Source organism: Ovis canadensis, chromosome 1, assembly GCF_042477335.2.
Source record: "Ovis canadensis isolate MfBH-ARS-UI-01 breed Bighorn chromosome 1, ARS-UI_OviCan_v2, whole genome shotgun sequence".
In the NCBI taxonomy this organism is placed as follows: Eukaryota; Metazoa; Chordata; class Mammalia; order Artiodactyla; family Bovidae; genus Ovis; species Ovis canadensis.
In genome coordinates this window covers 28,242,007-28,263,850 of record NC_091245.1, presented here as the reverse complement: position 1 = coordinate 28,263,850, position 21,844 = coordinate 28,242,007, and the positions used below count along the sequence as shown (strand labels likewise).

The following is a 21,844-nucleotide window of genomic DNA, read 5'->3' as shown; positions in this document are numbered from 1 at the left end:
TGTTTCCCCTTTTTAGCTATTATAAATAATACTGCTATGGACTTTTGTATGTAAGTTTTGACATGGACATAAGCTCTAATTCCTCTAGGGCATATATTTAGAAGTGAAATTTGGATCATAAGGTGATGTTTAACCTTTTGAGGAACTATCAAACTGTTTTCTAAAGTGGTTGCGCCACATTACAATCCTACCAGCAATCAATGAAGGTTCCAGTTTCTCCACATCCTTACCAATATTTGTCTGTCTCTTTTATTTTAGTTATCTTAGTGGGTGTGTAAATCTTTTTCTTCTACATAGATAACACTCCTGAACCTGTCTAGAATCAACCCTGAGTCTTAGGACTTCAAAGAAGCTATTATAAAAATATTTAATGCAGGCCTACTTATCTAACAGCCATTGAGGGAAATCTTACAAGTGAATGTTCTGAAATCAACTACCAACATGTCCTAGTTAAATCAAGAAACCAAAATGACTGTCAGATTTTTAAAGTGAAGAAGAGAAATTCTCTTATTTTGGCTTCCCTTAAAAGATCTCACTCAAATTATTTTAAGTTAACATTAAGAAAAATTAATAACGATAATAATCTTTTGGGGGCTATAAAGTTTACAAGCACTTATTTATAAACATTATTTCTTTACTTTTCAAGAAACCCTTTAAGTAGTTGGATAGGTATTAATATTCTCCATTCCCACCCAGCTTCATAAACTCAAGTCTCAGTTCACATGCTAAGTCCTCTGGAAAGGCTTTTCTGTCTCTACTGGACACTTTAAGAGCTCTTTGCACATACACCCATGTGCAAGTTTCTTGTTAAAGCAGTTTGTTTTTTTTCTGGGAAAATTTTTTCTTGTCTGCTTTCCATTTAACTCTATGTTCCCTGAGAGACAGGGACATATGACAAGTAAAGCAATACAACCAGAACTCAATCTCAGGTTGGTTTAACTCCAAATCCAATGCTCTTTCTATTTTTTCATACCAAAGGCAAATTAGGTTACATCGATACTTCCAAACTTTAGCCTATAAAAGTAGCTTCTGTCACCATACGTAAATTAAAAGAAAGTTCAAAGTCTTTTCCACATTCATTGAAATCCTTTATCCTTCAAGGTTCTGTGGAGGTAATCCAGAAAAGTAGATTAGTAATACTGGTGTGCTGGACCACCCAAAGAGCCAGACCTCCTCTGGAAGCCAATGACCCATGAACTTCCAGCTGCACCTATGCCATCTGTTTGCACAATGCCTCAGGAATAGTTATGGCAGACACCAACAAATTAGAGCAGGAGAACACAGCAGAGATTTAGGAATTCTACCTGAATACTTGGAAATTCCTCCCAATTCCTTAAGATGGATGTAGATTAATTTTGCAGTTGCTGTTACTTTTGAAAACCAACAGATCCTCTTAAAAAAATCATATCCTTTGGTCAATAAAACATTTTCATTTGAAGAGCAAATGAGAGAGGGTAAGGAAAAGGACAAGGACAGAGTTAAAAGCGTAAAGAAACTACACATCTCTTGCGAAACTGGAGATCACAAATACCAAGAAAGTTCTAAGTGCCTCCTTGCTTGAAGAAAAGCACTTCTTCCTGAGTAGCAAAAGGTCAAGGAGTAGGTCCTGTACTAAAACTTAATGGGAACAAAAAATTAAGACAGAATTCAAAGAAGGGCAATGGAGTACTGCTAATGAAGACAAAAGTGGAAATAAAATCTCTTGCCAGGCTTCTTTTGTTAAAGCAGAAAATGTATGAATTGACAAAAGATTCCAATACTTGCGCTTTCTAGTGCTGCAAACATTTAGGAAACTGACAATCGTGGGAAGGAGAGAAAAACTAAGGGGACAAGGTCCACACAAGAGAGGTTATAGAGGGAGAAGAATTCAAATGGGAGCAAGAGGCATACATTTGCAAATCTAAAAAAGACTGTGAAATAAAAACAACACTGTGTTGTTAATTCTAGTAATGAAGCACTCAATCATTGACATACAGCCATACCAGACACTCTCTAAATTGTTTTTTTGGACACGATAATGTTGAAAAAATGGGACAACCTGGCAGAAGTAACTATTCTATGGGTTACTCTGCAGGCAAATATTGGTGGCATGAAAAAGCTTTTTTCAGGCCTTAGAGAGTCCAACTTCATTTTAATGGACACTTGTAATGAAAGAAATTTAAACAACAATAAGGAGATATAATTTCCTACTAACACTCATGAATTGTCATTGAGTTTGTAAATTAGTACCCCTTTGTTTGGGTGGATACACTGGCAATTTGTATCAAAAAGCTAGACATACATACCTCATGACCCAACAATTCCCCCTTCTAATTATTTGTGCTAAGCTTATCTGGGCATTAAGTAATTAAAGATAAGTGCAAAAGGAAATTTATTATACCTTTTGTTCTGCAAGATTTAAATACAACCCGATGTTCATCAGAGGAGGCTAGTTAAACAGATTGCTGCTGCTGCTGCTAAGTCGCTTCAGTCGTGTCCAACTCTGTGCGACCCCATAGACAGCAGCCCACCAGGCTCCCCCATCCCTGGGATTCTCCAGGCAAGAACACTGGAGTGGGTTGCCATTTCCTTCTCCAATGCATGAAAGTAAAAAGTGAAAGTGAAGTCGCTCAGTCGTGTCCAACTCCTAGTGACCCCATGGACTGCAGCCTACCAGGCTCCTCCGTCCATGAGGTTTTCCAGGCATGAGCACTAGAGTGGGGTGCTATCGCCTTCTCCAAGTTAAACAGATTACAATACCGATTACGACACCTATATTCAAACGTGTACTTCAGTTCAGTTCAGTTCAGTCTCTCAGTCATGTCCGACTCTTTTCAACCCAATGAACCTCAGCACGCCAGGCCTCCCTGTCCATCACCAACTCCCGGAGTCTACCCAAACCCATGTCCATCAAGTTGGTGATGCCATCCAACCATCTCATCCTCTGTCTTCCCCTTCTCCTCCTGCCCCTAATCCCTCCCAGCATCAGGGTCTTTTCCAATGAGTCAGCTCTTCACATCAGGTGGCCAAAATATTAGAGTTTCAGCTTCGACATCAGTCCTTCCAACAAACACCCCAGACTGATCTCCTATAGGATGGACTGGTTGGATCTCCTTGCAGTTCAAGGTACTCTCAAGAATCTTCTCCAACACCACAGTTCAAAAGCATCAATTCTTCGGTGCTCAGTTTTCTTCACAGTCCAACTCTCACATCCATATATGACTACTGGAAAAACCATAGCCTTGACTAGACAGACCTTTGTTGGCAAAGTAATGTCTCTGCTTTTTAATATACTATCTAGGCTGGTCATAGCTTTCCTTCAAAGGAGCAAGCATCTTTTAATTTTATGGCTGCAATCGCCACCTGCAGTGATTTTGGAGCCCAGAAAAATAAAGTCAGCCACTGTTTCCACTGTTTCCCCATCTACCTGCCATGAAGTGATGGGACCGGATGACATGATCTTAGCTTTCTGAATGTTGAGCTTTAAGCCAACTTTTTCACTCTCCTCTTTCACTTTCATCAAGAGGCTCTTTAGCTCCTCTTCACTTTCTGCCATAAGGGTGGTGTCATCTGCATATCTGAGGTTATTGACATTTCTCCTGGCAATCTTGATTCCAGCTTGTGCTTCCTCCAGCTCAGAGTTTCTCATGATGTACTCTGCATATAAGTTAAATAAGCAGGGCGACAATATACAGCCTTGACGTACTCCTTTTCCTATTTGAAACCAGTCTGTTGTTTCATGTCCAGTTCTAACCGTTGCTTCCTGACCTGCATACAGGTTTCTCAAGAGGCAGGTCAGGTGGTCAGGTATTCCCATCTCTTTCAGAATTTTCCACAGTTTGTTGTGATCCACAAAGTCAAAGGCTTTGGCATAGTCAATAAAGCAGAAATAGATGTTTTTCTGGAACTCTTTTGCTTTCTCAATGATCCAGCGGATGTTGGCAATTTGATCTCTGGTTCCTCTGCCTTTTCTAAAAGCAACCTGAACATCTGGAAGTCCATGGTTCATGTATGCTGAAGCCTGGCTTGGAGAATTTAAAGCATTACTTTACTAGCGTAGGAGATGAGTGCAATTGTGCAGTAGTTAGAGCATTCTTTGGCATTGCCTTTCTTCGGGACTATGGGGGTCATTAAAACCAATGGTAAGGTTTTACATTTATGGGCAGGGAATATACTATGAAGAAATAAAAGCTGATTATAAAACAACAGGTAGACCAATGCAGGTGTATCCTTGCAAGATGGTGGCAGAATAGGTCTGCAAACTGCTGAGCCAGTGCCTGCCTGCTGGGAACAATCAGCCCTGGGCCTCTCTACCTGAGGAAGACTGGTGATCATTATGAAAATTCTAGAAATGCAGGATACTTTGTCAAGACACGTCAGTCACATTAGCTATTCAGTACAATCACACCCACAGCACAATCACTTAAGATGTTAAGAAATCCTTTGTGCTACAATAAGGGAGTTTCGAGATAGGCACAATGGTTGTCTTCACGATGCTCCCCTAACATAAATGAAATGCACACCTTAAATGTTTTGAATCATTTTCTTTATTTCACCCCACTAGTTAGCTTCATAGATGGGTAACTGGAATTACATGACTCGTGTAACTGCCTTGTTGGCCGCAAAATTAAAATCAATTATGAAATTCCAAGATGCCTTTAGGTTTGAAACAATGAAATAGATCTCTAATTTTGCCTGAAGAGAACAACTATCTTTGGAGAAAGAGTTACTGTTAGATTGCTCGAGCATGATTATTATCTACCAAGAACTAATTACTGTATGTAAACACAGGTCCACATATGTAATATAAATTTTAAAACTCATGTATTGTATGATCTTAGTTATCAGGAAATTGTATGTTCATATACACAGAGCGCTGTCTGAAAGACTATCAGTCACTGTTAACACTTTAGTGAGCTCTTAGCAATGGCATTTCAGGAGATTAAATTTTTTTTTCTTTGTATGTTTCTGTAGGATTCTTTTAATCAGCTCATTTTTAAACAAGAAAAACATTTTAAAACAAGAAAAACAGATTTTAAAACTCTGAGACTCAAGCACACAAAAAATTATTTTTAAAAGGACTTTTGATGTTAGGTACCTTTGCATACACATGTGCTCAGTCCTGCCTGACTTGTGACCTTGTGGACCGCAGCCCACCAGGCTCCTCTGTTCATGGGATTATCCAGCTAAGAATATTGGAGTGGGTTGCCATTTCCTCCTCCAGGGGGTCTTCCTAACGCAGGGATCAAACTTGCATCTCCTGTTTGGCAGGTGGATTCTTTACCACTGAGTCACATGGGAAGACCCATTAGGCACTTTTAAGGCTCCTTTAATTATTATTCTTTTAAATAGTTCTAGGTAAAATCTTTTTATTCAGAAAGAAATTGCCCCAAAATAAATTAGAATCACTTTACATAATTGAAACCTGGAGATTTATAAATTTCTGAAATACACTCTTACCAGAATTACAAGGAAGCTAAAAGAGACACTGAGAAATGTAAAATACACTCAATACTTGACAATATGATATAAATTTTCAACTTATACGACTTCATGGATATACCCAAAATCTATATCTGCTTCTTCTAGCCCAGGGTCCTCCTGGTAGTATTTTACATGAATTTTACTTACATCTTCTGACAATATGATATAAATTTTCAGTTTGTATCATTTCATGGCAACACCTGAAATCTATATCTGCTTCCTCTAGCCCAGGGCCCTCCTGGTAGTAGTTTACATAAATCACATCTTCAAGCTTCTTCTCAATCTCCATAAAGACAAGATCTACGTTAAATTAGTCAACTGCAGAACTGTTTGGAGCAGTCTCAATTTGATGAGCTCTAAAAGAACTGTGGAAAATAATCGATTTCAATCCACGGACTCACACAGGTATTAGGTTTTTTAACACTTATATAGTAAATTTTTGTATAAATGTAGTAACTTTCAAAAACCGAGAGATGTTGTGACTCTTACCCAAAGGAAACTGGTATTGTCCAAAAAAGCTTAAAAAAAAAAACTGCAAGATTTTCTTCCTATTTTTTCAACAAATACTGGGTGCTTACTAGGCAGTAGGTATTGTCTTAAAAAATATGAAAACCCAACAAACTCACCTGAGTGAAGCCTCTCTGCCAGTGGGGGAGACAATGAATATGCAAACAAAATGAAGACTATAGTTACTATAAAGAAAATAGAGCAGGTTAAGGGAATGTAAAGAAAGCATATTGGTGTGTTGGGGGGACTATTTTGGATAGCCTAGTCAGTCAGATGGGCTTCCTTTGTGGCTCAGCTGGTAAAAAATCTGCCTGCAATGCAGGAGACCTGGGCTTGACCCCTGGGTTGGGAAGATCCCCTGGAGAAGGTACCTAGCAGAGACCCTAGCCCATGGTAAAAGATGACAACCATGACTATCACAAGCTGCAGAGGATCAGGTGTCAGATGACTCAAAGATTTGTGAAAGGTGAAGGCGCCTTAGGATTTGTAATTCCTCTGAAATAATACAAGCTTGCTGGTAGTGGTTGGCCCAGGATTGGCACAACAAACACCAAATGGATACACTCTTGATGGAGTCAAGAGCCTAGAAGCTGCTCAGTAAGCAAAGCCTTTCTTTCCTCTTTTTCCTACCCCTTCTCCTTCCTTTTCTCTTTCTCTCTCCCCACACATTCCATCCATTTCTCCCTTCTTTTCCCTTCCCTTCTATCACTTCATACATGTTTAATGACTGCTTGCCACATGCCAAGCCTTGTTTAAGGTACTGGAAGTCTAACAGTGAACAAGTGAGACACAGTCCCTCCCTGAGTTTATATTCTTCCAGGAGAAAAAGAAGTAAACACACAAAAATAATTGCAAGTATTAGAAAACAAACAAAAAGAGAAACCTACTCTAGGTAAAGCAGTCAAGGAATGATGTCTCTGAGCAAGTGAATTTAAGCTAAGACCCAATTAACGGAAGAAAAAGAGCTAGCCATTCAAAGAGGAAACTGCAAAGATCCTAAGGTAGAAAACAGTTTGTTATGTTAAAAGAAAGTAAAACAGTACCAGTTACTAGAGTACAGTTAATGGGGGGAGATGGCATGAAATGAAATTGGAGAACTGGGCAGGGACAAGATCATGCAGGCCAAAGTAGGGAATTCGGGAACTGGCTGAAACGATTCAACAGGAAAGTGAAATAGTTGTGATTATTCTTACAACAGTGTGCAGTGGCCAGGCTGGGATGCAAGAACTTAGGTGGGGAGAGAGTTGTGAGGCTGCTGAAGAGGTCCAGATAGGAAGTGGTGGTGGTCTGGACTGCAGTGGAGGCAGTCTGCCAGTGGAGATGAAGAGAAGGCAGTGGATTCAAAATATATTTTGGACATAGGATCCATACGCCTTGCTGCTGGGAATGAAGGAGGTCTAAGGGGGAGGGGAAAGACCAAGGATGATGTAGGTGTTTGGCCTGAATAACTGAGGGGATGGTAGTGTCAAAAGGAAGAATGCAGTGGGAGCGAAGAAAAATCAAAGTTCCATCTCAGGTACAGTCAGCATGCGATGCTTGTGAGACAAGAAGGCAGCAAATGTATTCTCAGCCTGTGTCTTGCATAAAATGAATATGATGTTATAATACAAAGTTAATACATTCAGAAGTGGTCTAAAGGAAAGAAAAGTTTAACTGTAAATTAAATGCACAATTAATTAAAACTGTAAATTAAATTAAATTGGTCACAACTCTTAAATATGACCTCTCCTATTCATTTTCATGGTCCCTGTTGCAGCACTAAACATCTCTTACCCACACTACTACAACTGTTTGCTAAGGATTCCTGGCCTCCATCACTCAAGTCAAAGTAATACGAGAATGATCTACCTAAAGTGCAATATAATCACATAATCTTTTGCTAAAACTCCTATTTTCAGGATAAATTCCAAACTCCTGAGCACAGCACTGGAAGCCTTTCAAGACTTTGATCCAATCTCCCTCCTGTCACCTGTGTCCTGACTCTGCCCCTCTTCCCAGGCACAACAAAATGATCCACCCTCTGCCCACACAGGACCACCACTCACCAAGTCTCGCATATGCAGATCTCCACACCTGTGTACAGGCCTGGGATGCCCTTCCTCTACCCTTCTGCTGGACAGTCCTAGTCATCCCAGTTCAAAGTTGGGTTCTTCATACTGATTTCTTCCTCTGGGCTTCTGTAGCATTTTGAAAAAGGTATGTCTGCCCTTCCATATATACTCAGAGGATCATACTTAGGGGCCTAGGCATGAAGCATCTGCTCTATCAGAGTTAGCCAAACAAGAAACTAAGGAAATCCAATTATGTACAATGAGTACTTAAAACAAATCCTCACTTGAAATTTTATTTGTACCATCAGAGTTATAATTATTTTCCCAACTTTGGCCTTTGAAGTGGGTTATGTTCTATCACTAAAACTATCAAAACTATCTTCAGTACTTCAAGCCAATTTCTTTCAGTCATTAGTATATCATCTGGATTTTTTCATTCTTCTGCCTTCTCAGAAACATCAACTGGAGTTTTGTGAGCAATTCTATCTCCCAATTATTTAGTCTCCTGAAAATAAAACTATGAGAATTCCACGTTTAAAACAGAATTTATTGCCCTAAATGCATAATCTTCTATTCTGAGCTAATTAGATGGCTATACTAATGTGCTGACTCTGGTAGCTCCTTATTGCTTGGCTTTTACTGAGGGTTTTCAACTCCAAATATGAACTAGATGGAATTCCAGAAGATGATACAGAACAAATGAATCAGATTAAAGTGGAAACAAAATTCAACATCTTTTTATTTGATTCAACTCAATAAACATTTACTCGGTAGGAGGGAGATCTTCAAACACAAGGGGAGAATTAAAGTCAGATCTCAAAGATCTGCCAACTTAAAAATTTACAATGTGAAAGCTGTGATTAAATTTATTTGCAGCAAAATGAGGACTGTAGCCTGAGACAGCATTTCAGATAGCTTTGAGAAACTGCTTCAAAGCGGGGGAAGGTCAGTATATATGTGATTTTGGTGAAGGGGAAGTACATGCAATCAAACACTTATTTTTTTTGCAGAAGGTTTCTTCTATTCACGAAGGAGCAGTCATCACCATTAAGAATTTTTATGCTTTTCTAGATATGAGGAGATACAAGAGTTGGGCTCATAAAATTGACTTCTGAAAATACCTAACTATCTGAAGACCTGTTCTGCCAATTTTTCCCAGAGCGCAGAATGCTTCATCTCTACTCTCTACCCTGAATTCCTTTCAGGGGGTGTTGAAAATCAGCTGCTGCAGTAGCACGTGATTTAATCCTTGCAGAGGTAGATGGCAAGTGCCCATGACAAATGCCAGTTTGTAGTTTACAGGGCCCCCTCATGGTTATAAATTTGACCATGTTTTAGGAGGCATATCATGACCATTTCATCCCATGATGCTAGAAAGGCTCATTCCTAGGTCTGGTGAAGATTTTGCTAGTAGTCCACTCCATGTGCTACTATTGGGCTAGGTCTTATTTAACAATAGTCAAAGGTCTCCAGACCACCTGTCTTATTAATCTATTATGATCCAGGGGGAAAAAAAAAAACAAACCCTCGTATTGTATCTTCCCACATGTAGAGTTACACTATTATAATCATTAGTCACATATAGAACTATATATTTTGTCAGAGGCTCAGCCACACATCTGGTAATGCAAGAAACAGTAATCTTGTAAAACAGGCAAATACAAATAACGCAGATAGCAGTGCTATTGGGTCGGAGGTTCAGACAGTAGAGAGTCTGCCTGCAATGCAGGAGACCCAGGTTCAATCCCTGGGTCAGGAAGATCCCCTGGAGAAGGGAATGGAAACCCACTCCAGTATTCTTGCCTAGAGAATTCCATGGATAAAGGAGCCTGGCAGGATACAGTCCATGGGGTCACAAAGAGTCAGACATGACTGAGTGACTAACACACAACAGCAGTATTAAAGCCATAAGCCAAGAACTTTCATTAGGTGTAGTTCAGTGTATCTCCAGGTCATCTGACTTATTCTGCTCTGTTCCAAGCCTTATCTTTCAGGGAAATGATATATTGGCACTGTCCATAAGGTTCCCAGCCCAACTTCCTAGTGTTATTAGGCTGGTTATCCTTAGTATAATTTAATTGCTCCCAAGAAAATAGGGACCTTAAAACTTAAATGAGCATATGTATGTATGTGAAGTCGTTCAGTCGTGTCCAACTCTTTGCGACCCCATGGACTGTAGCCTACCAGGCTACTTAGTCCGTGGAACTTTCCAGGCAAGAGTACTGGACTGGGTTGCCATTTCCTTCTCCAGGGGATCTTCCCAACCCAGGGATCAAACCCGGGTCTCCCACACTGCAGGCAGACGCTTTACCATCTGAGCCACCAGGAGGCATAGACTGGTGTTAACCTCAGAAATCCATTCCATAATTGTGGCAGGTTTTGTTCCTTGGTTGAAATTTTGCTTGTTACTCCGATTAAGCTTGAGTAACTTTGGAGGAAAAAAAAACTTTTTTATTTCTTTTTCGCCTGTGTTCATCTGTGAGATCTCAGTTCCCTGACTAGGGATAGATCTCACGATCCCAGCACTGGAAGTGTAGAGTCTCAACAAATGGAACATCAGAGAAGTCCAGAAAATTCATTTTTATGGCCAGGGTCAGAGCAAGTATTATTAATTGGCTAGGTGAGGGGATCCCATCTAATAATATCAAGAGTAGCCTGAATAGGTCTGAACTTTCTTCTAAAATAATTTCCTAAGGGCTATTCAATCAGAGCCTTGGAGGAGAGAAATCCACCACGGTAACACAAAAGTACTAACATAGCTAACTAGCAGCAAACTCAACTGTATTGATTTTTTAAATTAGCATATGATCATGCTCATGATAGGAAAACATTTGATTCATATACAAAGTACCAAGAAGTCAAGAAAAGATAAATGATCATATGAGTCAGGTCCAGGATCTTGGGCTAGCTGTCTACTTCTGATGTCTTCTTCTCATCCTAGTGTGAGTGTAGTTTCTCTCCATTTGAGTGTTGTTTTAAGGGGATGTTGAGGGTGGCCATCCTCTCTATAGGCTAGTCCAATGTAAGGGTCTTTGCAAGTGGGAATTAATCCAAAAGTTAATTCCCTTCAGTTTCACTGTGCATGAGCTAGTTAAGAGGACCTGATTAGTGTCCTTCCATCTAGGTTGGAGACCATCCTTTACATTCTCTTTTCCAGTAGGCACAATCCTTGGTCATAGGTCGTGGGGCATCTGACCTTCATTCAAAGATAAATTACCAAGATAAGCTCAGAAAAAATTTAGAGTATCCTTTTAATAATTCAATAAACCTTTATATTAATATAACAACAAGGAACTATCCAGGAAGCGAGTCTTAGTAAATACAGACCTCCATTAACAAAACTGGGATTTAACATTCATTGAAACATAATCTTTTTCTCTCTAAAATAACCTTCATATCTACCAAATATAACCAAATTAAGACTAATTTGTTTGCAAAATAAATCTGGTCTCAATAAACTTGACCTGATTTATGATTTGTATAACTCTAATTGATCAAATGGACTACTTTTTGCTTTGCTGAAGCTTTTTTTTTTCTTTAAACAGCTGAGTATCAACTTATTAAAAAGGTTGATTTAGGCATTGGCAATGGTGACATCTACCTTGACTCCTGACTTAATACTGATGGAAGTGATCTGCTCGACAATCTCAGAAGGACTGTGCAGGTCAATGAGTCACTTATGGATTTTCATCTGGAATCAATTTCAAGTCTTAGAACCTTCACCACAAGGAGTTTTCCTTATAGTTATTCTCGGAGTCTTGGTAGGCATCTGAACAGGTCCTTTCACTTTGAGATTCTTTTCCTTTGCACCGCTGACCAGCACATGGCTTCTCCATAGACCTCACATTGTGGCTGGTGAAGGTGATCCTAATCTGGTGAATGGCCACCTCTGGCTCCATGAGAGTCTTGCTGGTGTCTTTGAAGGCCATGGCAGCAGCATGGCTTCCTGACCAACTTGTTCTTCGGGGAGAGTGAACAGCGGTGAGGCAGGAGCAGGTGGCATGGGGCTCTGCTGCAGTGGCAACCAAGTTTTCCTCAAAGAGGTGCTTTGCCGAAATTTTTATAAGGAGTCCCAGACTGAATTTTTTAAAAAGCTTCTCAGGGCTAGGAAAGTCACGACAAGAGCTTGTCACAGATTTTGTCTGACAGATCTAGGTGAATTCCTTCCTTTCCATGGTTCCCAAAATACCTGGAGGTTTCCATACTTGCTAGTGAGGTAGCCTTTCTAATTTATCTGATGAGGCTGCTGGGAACCCAAGAGTTTCCAGTCTCTGGAGGGAGCAGATAGAGAGAAAAGAAAAATGTTTAAATTCTGCTTACAAAGGTATAATTTACCAAATTGCTGTAAGTCATAATGATTTTGAGGGGAAGATTTTCCTTTTACCTGGAAAATATATATTCAAGCCAGTAATTTTTCAGATATAAACCATAAAAATTATAAGCATATTCACCAGTTCACCAAGTCCTATGTTACTAATCCTTTTTGCTAACAGTTTTATGAAGTCATCAGGTTTTCCATTAGAATTCTTTAATTTCTTACCCAGTTCAGCATTATGGTCTGAAAATCAGAACACTCCAATTATCCAGAAGTCCATTTTATACATCTTCTTATAAAGGGAGCATTTTTGCAAACGTATTAGAATAAAACCATAGCTGTCTATAATGATAAAAGACTCAAGAAGGCACATTTAAAATCTGATTATGATGCAGTTGACAAAGAAATGTGGTTACTACTGTGACATATAACACTTTAAGATCATGACTAGATTTATGACTGACAACATTTTACTAGGACATATTCAAGCTTAAGGAATTTCATAAAATTTATAGAATATCTATATTAGTAATATCCACCATACAAAATAACCTAAGAAGATGTATTACTCATTTGCTAATACTTCTCATGTAATTGAACATATCAAATGAACCTAATTAGTTGAATATCTCTCTTTGGGATGTTTCAGGGAGCTTCTGAAGCATCCTAAAGTTGACTAGACATCAAAAGGACTTCATTAGAATTTGATATAGGAAGTTTTGTCAATAAATATCAAGAGGATTTAGAACACTCAGATAGACAGGATCACAGGTCACTGTGAAACAATAGCTACTCACTTAATCGAAGTAACAGTAAAAGATTTCAAAGGCAAATATAGAACAGATCACTTAAAAGTAGGGAAACTTGAAATCTGTTATCAAAGGCAGTTCAACATCTTAAGAAAACTTGTTTTCTTAGCAGAGAGAAAATGCTGGATTCAAGTTTTTCACCAACTTACTTTTAAAATTCATTTACTCAATTAAATTTATTTTAAACTTAGTCAATCCTGATCATACACAAAACTTTTCTCAGGGTCTACTTTCCGCAAACCTTTTATCACTTTCTGTATCCATCAGTATCACTGCATCACTTTCTCTATCCATCCAGAGATAGCCAGCTCTAAGTCAGACCTACCTCCTTTTCCCTTATGCTACAGTCCACACGTGCTGATATGTTCTTAGTCGCTCAGCTCAGTCCTGTCTCTTTGTGATCTTTTTGGCTTGTACCCAGCCAGGCTACTCTGTCTATGGGATTTTTCAAGCAAGATACTGGAGTGAGTTGCCATTACCTCCTCCAGGAGAATCTTCCCAACCCAGGGATCAAACCCCCATCTCCTGTGTCTCCTGCAATGCAGGCAGATTCTTCACCCATTGAGCCACCAGGGTTGGTTACCTCCTTTTCCCTTAATAAAATGCAATTCCATTCCTCATACCTTCTTTACTAAAAACATTCTACTTTCCTACTGTATACTGAAATTATTTTTGTCAGCTTTAATTACATGTTTAAATTAGAGGTCTCAGCTCTTAAAACCTTGATTTCTTATGAAACTGAAGATGTAAGCAACTACGAATTGTCCTTCACATTAGTATTATTTAGATTGGTGAACATAAATACCAGTAATAATTTCTAAAAACATTTGCTTTCTTATAAAGAGCATAACACCAGAATTTTCATTAATAATCATCCTAAATGCCTTTAGTTTCTCTGTAAAAGGATGCCAATGTTCAGTAATTGATGTTTCAGTACCTTATTTTATGTGGGAATGACCTAGGTAGTCAACAAATCTCCATCACTTAATTTAGCACCTAAATTTCAAGTTACCAGAATCTAGAGACTATTTTAGACAGACATTCCAAAAGCATAATTATTTTTAATAGAGTTTATCTAAACGCTCTTATCTCATTTACATTTTCTTTCCTTAAAAGTTTCTTTACATCAAGTTACTTCCTTGCTGACAAGTTTGCTATGAATACAAGAAGATTCTATTTAACTTTTATCAAACCTAGGCACAATCTAAGTATTATGCTTAATGTTGATGATTCTAAAGTCATGTCTATATTAATTAGATCAACAAACTTAAACATTAATACCAGATATTAGTTTATTAATAATACTATTTCCCAGTTCATGTGAACCTGAAATTAACTCTGGCCAATTACCTCCTATACTTTTCAGAATTTATCCAAGGACTTAATTTCCTTTAATCCAGTTAAGTAGAGCTCATTGACAATGAATTTGATAATATCATCCAAAGGTAAAAGCAAAGATAATGTACACATAAACATACAGACAGACACAACAAGAGATCTCATAGCGAGCTTCATTTTCTAAACTTAGTTATAAATCAGATATCACAATGTCAATATAACCAATATAAAACTCACTAGCTACAAGTAGCAGATGGAATAAGCTAAATTTTAAAGGGAATTTTTTTTCTGTCCTTTTTTTCCCCCCCCTTCAATCAGATCCTGAGAGCTCTGGTCTAAAGACACAGGGAGGGAAAATCAAGTTCTCCTATTAGGACTTATTCCCTCAGGGCCAGAATTCTGAAGAGATTATTTTTTTTTTCCTTCAAACTAGCTTTCTTTAGGGGTTGGGAATTAAAGAGATCAGTTAACCTTCAATTGGCATTGTGTATTTAATTGGCACAATTGAACACTCTTAATTTTCATAGAAGGGCTTCTATTTTCATAGATACTCCCTTTTATTTCTTTTTTATGGTCTTGAAAATTTGGTTAGCCAGTAACAAAGGTGTTTGTATGTAACTTGGGCCAATCTAGATTGTGTCTTTTAACAAGACTAGCTAAATCCTCATCAAAGCCTTTTAAAACGGTGGAGTTAAGCAAAAGATCATTTTGTTGGTTAGAGAATTATTCGGGTGTTAAGCCAGAATACTGCTTAAATTTTTTTCAAACCTTTCATAATAGTCCAGAATTAATTCATCCCATCTTTGCTTGCACTGTTGAGTCTTTGTCCTATCAATAGGTTTGGGGGAAAGTTCTGGAATAAGTTCGTGTAATTTCTGAGCTAATTCCTTGCATTCAGTGTGAGCCTTTGATTCAAAATCCATTAAGGGTCTGTTCCCATTCTGCTTTCTATATCCACTCCTTGCTTTGCCTTAGAAACTAATAACTGTGTTAATCGATATAGATCTGAAAACCTGGGCTCATGGGTCTGGATATTTAACTCAAACTCCTTAGCTAATCCCAATGGATCCTGACTTGAATTGGGAAATTCCTTAGCCAAGACTCGATATTCTACTTGGGTCCAGGCTGTGTTTCTAAGCACCAAGGACAATTCACTTCTCCCTGTAATAGGTTTCTCCTTAAAGGGAATCACAAACACTTCTGATTCATTCTTAATTTTCTTTACTGGGGAAGAAGGAGCAGCAGGGAGCAGAAGAGTTGGAAGAGAAAAGGAGATAGCATCTTGGCCAGGCATCTGGATAGAAGAGGATACTGGCAGAGCAGAGCGGGGAGACAGAGGCCGAGGCAGAGTGCTGCCAGGATTTGCGCTAGCTAAACCTCCCACTAACACCCCAGCCAGATTCATGTACAGCACGCACAGAGCTCATGTTTGCAAGCACTTAATTAGGAAAACTATACTAAAGGAGATATCAATCTACAATGGCCAAATTGGGGTTCTTCTGATATTTCAAAACTGCTATTTTTGTGTGCACTGTTAGAAAAACCCAGTGGTAAGGTCAAACAGACTGAAAGGAATGCTTATTTTGATTAGAATCTGGAAGCTTATAAATTATAAAAGGCTGCTACACTCTGTCTCTGGACTTGGGCAGAACTTAGAGCCTTGGCTAAGGAATTTCCCAATTAGTGTTGAAAGTTACAACAAGGTTAAAGAGAATGAAGATGGAAAATAAAAACAAAAACATATCATAATCAGACCAGATCTCTTACCTGATCTCAGTGGTGAGATGAGAAACTAAAGACATTTCACAGTAGAAACAGAAGTGGCTCAGTATAAAAGGCTCACCATGAAAACAGAAAAAAAAAAAAAAGTAATTAAGGTAGGGAGAAAAACAGAGCTTTAGAATAGGGAAGATGTGAAGATCTGAACATGCTTGCTGACAGAGGGAAAGGAGTCAATAGAAAGGCAACAAGGAAGAGTCAAACGAAGGAGGGAGTACTTATTATTTGGAACAAAGTTACAGAAAATGAAGGAAACAAAATGAAGCAAAGAAAAGCTGTGCCTTGGAAAGGAAAAGGGGCTTTTTCCTTCTGTAAAATGATGAGCGCTTCTCTGAGAGAAGAGTAAGAAGGTCGAGGGATCCTGAAAAGGCTTGGAAAAGATAAGTGTTTGGAAATTTGAGGAGCACAGGCATTTGACAAGGGCAGGAAGTAAATCCTCGAGAGGTGAATAGAAAGGAGTCTAGCGGGAGTTGAGCAGCAGTGAGGGCTTAGCTGGATTCATAAACATAAATCTGCAGAGATACACTCAGCATAGTTGAGAACTTTCTCCAAACAACTTCAGAAGCCTGGGACACTATGGGGAGAAAATAAGTTGTGGGAAAGGAAACCAAAAATGACTTGCCTAAATTACAATTACTCAGGTTGGCAAGGCTGAGACAAGTGTCCGGCCAGCCCTGGCTTCTGGTTCAACATTCTCTTTTGACTATGCTGCCTCCTTTTTGAATAAAATTTTCCTAAGGCTGGTTAAGTTTGTAAGTTAATTGTCATCTTCAAAGTTTTAAAGCCATGCTATTAAAGCAAGGTAATGAGATACTTGTTCTTTTTAGAACTAAGACAAAATTAGGACTTTTTTTTTAACATGTACAACATCATAGGTTGTGAAAAATCAGAAGAGTTCATTGCCAGACAAAACCTAGAATGCCACTTACCTGGCAACTTCAGGAAAGCCCATCTTGTACAGCATGACAACGGGTGGCTCCTCCAATGCCAGTGTTATGCTGCAGAGCACCTCTGCACCGGGAACTTGCCTTTTTCCGGCTTCCCCTTTCAGCTGCCAGCAGAGTTCAGCACACTGAGCCAGACCTAACATATCGAACACAGAACAGAGTCCCTTGGTTTAGAAATTGCCCCTACCAGCTTTCTCAAGCAAGACAAGGGCTGACATTCAGTTGTGACTTTTAACTAACCCAGTTTATTCACTCAAGACTATGATTGCCTAATAACTTCTCTTAAAACCCTGGAAGATTTTTGCAGCTAGCTAATTTTTCTCCCTGAGTAATCTCTTTATTTAGACAATATTCAGGCTTAAGACATTCCATGTGTTGTTGTTGTTGTTATTTCGTTGCTCAGTCACGTCCGACTCAGCGATCCCATGGACTGCAGCATGCCAGGCTTCCCTGTCCTTGCCCATTTCCCAGAGCTTGCTCAAACTCATGTCCACTGAGCCAGTGATGCCACCCAACCACCTCATCCTTTGTCAGCCCCTTCTCTCTGGCCTTCAATCTTTCCCAGCATCAGGGTCTTTTTAGATGAGTCAGTTCTTCACATCAGGTGGCCAAAGTATTGGAGCTTCAGCTTCAGCATCAGTCCTTCCAGTGAATATTCAGGATTGATTGCTTTTATGATTGACTGGTTTGATCTCCTTACAGTCCAAGGGACTCTCAAGAATCTTCTCCAACACCACAGTTCAAAAGCATCAATTCTTCGGTGTTCAGCCTTCCTTATGGTCCAACTCTCACATCGACACATGACTAATGGAAAAGCCATAGCTTTGCCTATACAGACCTTTGTCAGCAAGGTAATGTCTTTGCTTTTTAATATGCTGTCTATGTTGGTCATAGCTTTTCTTCCAAGGAGAAAGCGTCTTTTAATTTCATGGCTATAGTCACCATTGGCAGTGATTTTGGAGCCCACAAAAATTAAGTCTGTCACTGTTCCCATTGTTTCCCTATCTATTTGCCATGAAATGATGGGACCGAATGCCATGTTGTTTTTTGAATGTTGAGTTTTAAGCCAGCGTTTACACTCTCCTCTTTCACTCTCATCAAGAGGCTCTCTAGTTTCTCTTAGCTTTCTGCCATAAGGGTGGTGTCATCTGCACATCTGAGGTTATTGATATTTCTCCCATGGCATCTGGTCCCACCACTTCATGGGAAATAGATGGGGAAACAGTAGAAACAGTGTCAGACTTTATTTTTTGGGGCCCCAAAATCACTGCAGATGGTGACTGCAGCCATGAAATTAAAAGATGCTTACTCCTTGGAAGAAAAGTTATGACCAACCTAGACAGTATATTCAAAAGCAGAGACATTACTTTGCCGACTAAGGTCCGTCTAGTCAAGGCTATGGTTTTTCCTGTGGTCATGTATGGATGTGAGAGTTGGACTGTAAAGAAGGCTGAGCACCGAAGAATTGATGCTTCTGAACTGTGGTGTTGGAGAAGACTCTTGAGAGTCCCTTGGACTGCAAGGAAATCCAACCAGTCCATTCTGAAGGAGATCAGCCCTGGGATTTCTTTGGAAGGAATGATGCTGAAGCTGAAACTCCAGTACTTTGACCACCTCATACGAAGAGTTGACTCATTGGAAAAGACTCTGATGCTGGGAGGGATTGGGGGCAGGAGGAGAAGGGGATGACCAAGGATGAGATGGCTGGATGGCATCACAGACTCGATGGACGTGAGTCTGAGTGAACTCCAGGAGATGGTGATGGACAGGGAGGCCTGGCGCGCTGCGATTCATGGGGTCGCAAAGAGTCGGACACGACTGAGTGACTGAACTGAACTGAACTGAACTGAATTTTGATTCCAGCTCTGCTTCATCTAGCGGGCATTTTGCATGATGTCCTCTGCATATAAGTTAAATAAGCATGGTGACAATATACAGCCTTGTCATACTCCTTTCCTGGTTTAGAACCAGTCCATTGTTCCACATCTGGTTCTAACTGTTGCTTCTTGACCTGCATACACATTTCTCAGGATGCAGGTAAGGTGATCTGGCATTCCCATCTCTTTAAGAATTTTCCACAGTTTTTTGTGATCCACACAAAGGCTTCAGCATCTTCAATGAAGCAGGAGTAGATGTTTTTCTGGAGTTCTCTTCTTTTTCTATGATCCAATGGATGTTTGCAATTTGATCTCTGGTTCCTCTGTCTTTTCCAAATCCAGTCTGAACATCCGGAAGTTCTTGCTCCATGTACTGTTAAAGCCTAGCTTGGAGAATTTTGAGCATTATTTTGCTAGCATGTGAGATGAGTGCAATTGTGTGGTAGTTTGAACAATCTATGGCATTGCCTTTCTTTGGGATTGGAGTGAAAATTGGCCTTTTCCTGTCCTGTGGCTGCTGCTGAGTTTTTCAAATTTGCTGGCATATTGAGTACAGCACTTTCACAGCATCATCTTTTAGGATTTGAAATAGCTCAGCTGGAATTTCATCACCTCCACTAGCTTGTAGTGATGCTTTCTAAGGCCCACTTGACTTCTCACTCCAAGATGTCTGGCTCTAGGTGAGTGATCACACCATCATGGTAATCACTGAGATCTCTTTGTATAGTTCTGTGTATTCTTGCCACCTCTTCTGCTTCTGTTAGGTCCATACCATTTCTGGGAATTCCCTGTACTCTTTAAATTTATCCAACCTGTTTTGGCAATATTGAAAGAGAAAACACTGAATATACAGTTCTCTGGCTGAGGCAAAATGGCATGAAAATAGTTTAATTTTACCATTTTTAACATATCAAAAGAATATAATCTAGGATTTGGGGTTGATTTTCCCTAAAAAATTCAGCTCCTATGGGTAATTTTCCTATTATTCTCCTCAAAAAGTTCCTAGAAAGAATGAATTATTTTCCAGACCTATTTGCAGCTATTTACAACAGTAGCACTAGAATCACAAAAATAGCATTTTGTCCTCTAGATAATAAAGTCAGACATCTTTAGAGTTGGAGAGAACTTAATAATATTGAAACCAAACCCCCTAAAATGGCATTCCCTTACTAAGATTATGATTAATTTCTCTATCTAAAACATTATTCCTTTACTTGTCTCCTCTGACCTCAATCCCTTTCTTGACCCCTCAATCTATGCTAACTGAACACTAATTAAAGTCAGATGACTAAGATTGCTGTTGTTGATAACATCTTTACTGCACTAAAATTGCTATTGTAGATACCATCATTAACATACAAACTCAGGCTGTTTTTCCAGGCAAGATGAGCTCACAGACCCCCAAGCCATGGACCACCAGCCCCGAGAATCATAAACCAGACACATTCTTATTCCCAAAACCGTGATTAAGAAATGTCACAAGACAATAATGACTTCCAGTTTCTCTGTTCTTCTCCTTCAAGACATCCCTAACTCTAAGACCAAGATGGATCAGAGGTTTGTCTCCACTTCCTTTCTTGTTGTTCAGTCTCTAAGTCATGTCCAACTCTGCAAACCCATGAACTGCAACATGCCAGGTCTCCTTATCCTTCACTATCTCCTGGAGCTTGCTCAAACTCATGTCCATCGAGTCAGTGATGCCATCCAACCATCTCATCCTCTGTCAGCCCCTTCTCCTCCTGCCCTCAATCCTTCCCAGCATCAGGGTCTTTTCCAATGAGTCAGCTCTTTGCATCAGCTGGCCAAAATTTTGGAGCTTCAGCTTCAGCATCACTCCTTCCAATGAATATTCAGGGATGATTTCCTTTAGGTTTGACTGGTTTGATCTCCTTGCTCTCCTCTCAAGAGTCTTCCCCAGCACCACAATTTGAAAGCATCAATTCTTCGATGCTCAGCCTTCTTCTCGGTCCAATTCTCACATCTGTACATGACTACATAGCTCCGACTACACAGACCTTTTTGGCAAAGTAATGTCTCTGCTTTTTAATACACCATCTAGGTTTGTCATAGCTTTTCTTCCAAGGAGCAAGTGACTTTTAATTTCCTGGCTGCAGTCACGGTCCAGAGTGATTTTGGAGCCCAAGAAAATAAAATCTGCCACTGTTTCCAGTTTTTTCCCATCTATTTGGAGTCCAAGAAAATAAAATCTGTCACCGTTTCCATTTTCCCCCACATCTTCCCCATGAAGTGATGGGACTGGATGCCATGATCTTAGTTTTTTGAATGTTGAGTTTTAAGCCAGCTTTTTCACTCTTCTTTCACCTTCATCAAGAGGCGCTTTAGTTCCTCTTTGCTTTCTGACATTAGAGGCGTGTCATCTGCATATCTGAGGCTGTTGATATTTCTCCCAACAACCTTGATTCCAGCTTGTGAGTCACCCAGCCCAGCATTTTGCATGATCTTGAATAATCAGGGTGACAATATACAACCTATAACTGCATATAAGTTAAATAATCAGGATAACAATATATAGCCTTGATGTACTCCTTTCCCTATCTGGAACCAGTCTGTTGTTCCATAGCCAGTTCAAACTGTTGCTTCTTGACCTGTATACAGGTTTCTCGGGAGGCAAATGATCTGGTATTCCAATCTCTTTAAGAATTTTCCACAGTTTGTTGTGATCCACACAGTCAAATGTTTTCACGTAGTCAATGAAGCAGTATATTTTTGTTTGAACTCCCTTGTTTTTTCTATGATC

At 39.4% G+C, this 21,844-nt stretch overlaps 1 pseudogene; it reads right to left on the bottom strand.

The window, feature by feature from the left end:
• Positions 1-11,392: 11,392 nt before the first annotated feature.
• LOC138441310 (small ribosomal subunit protein uS10-like) lies at positions 11,393-12,035 on the bottom strand (annotated as a pseudogene).
• Positions 12,036-21,844: the final 9,809 nt, after the last annotated feature.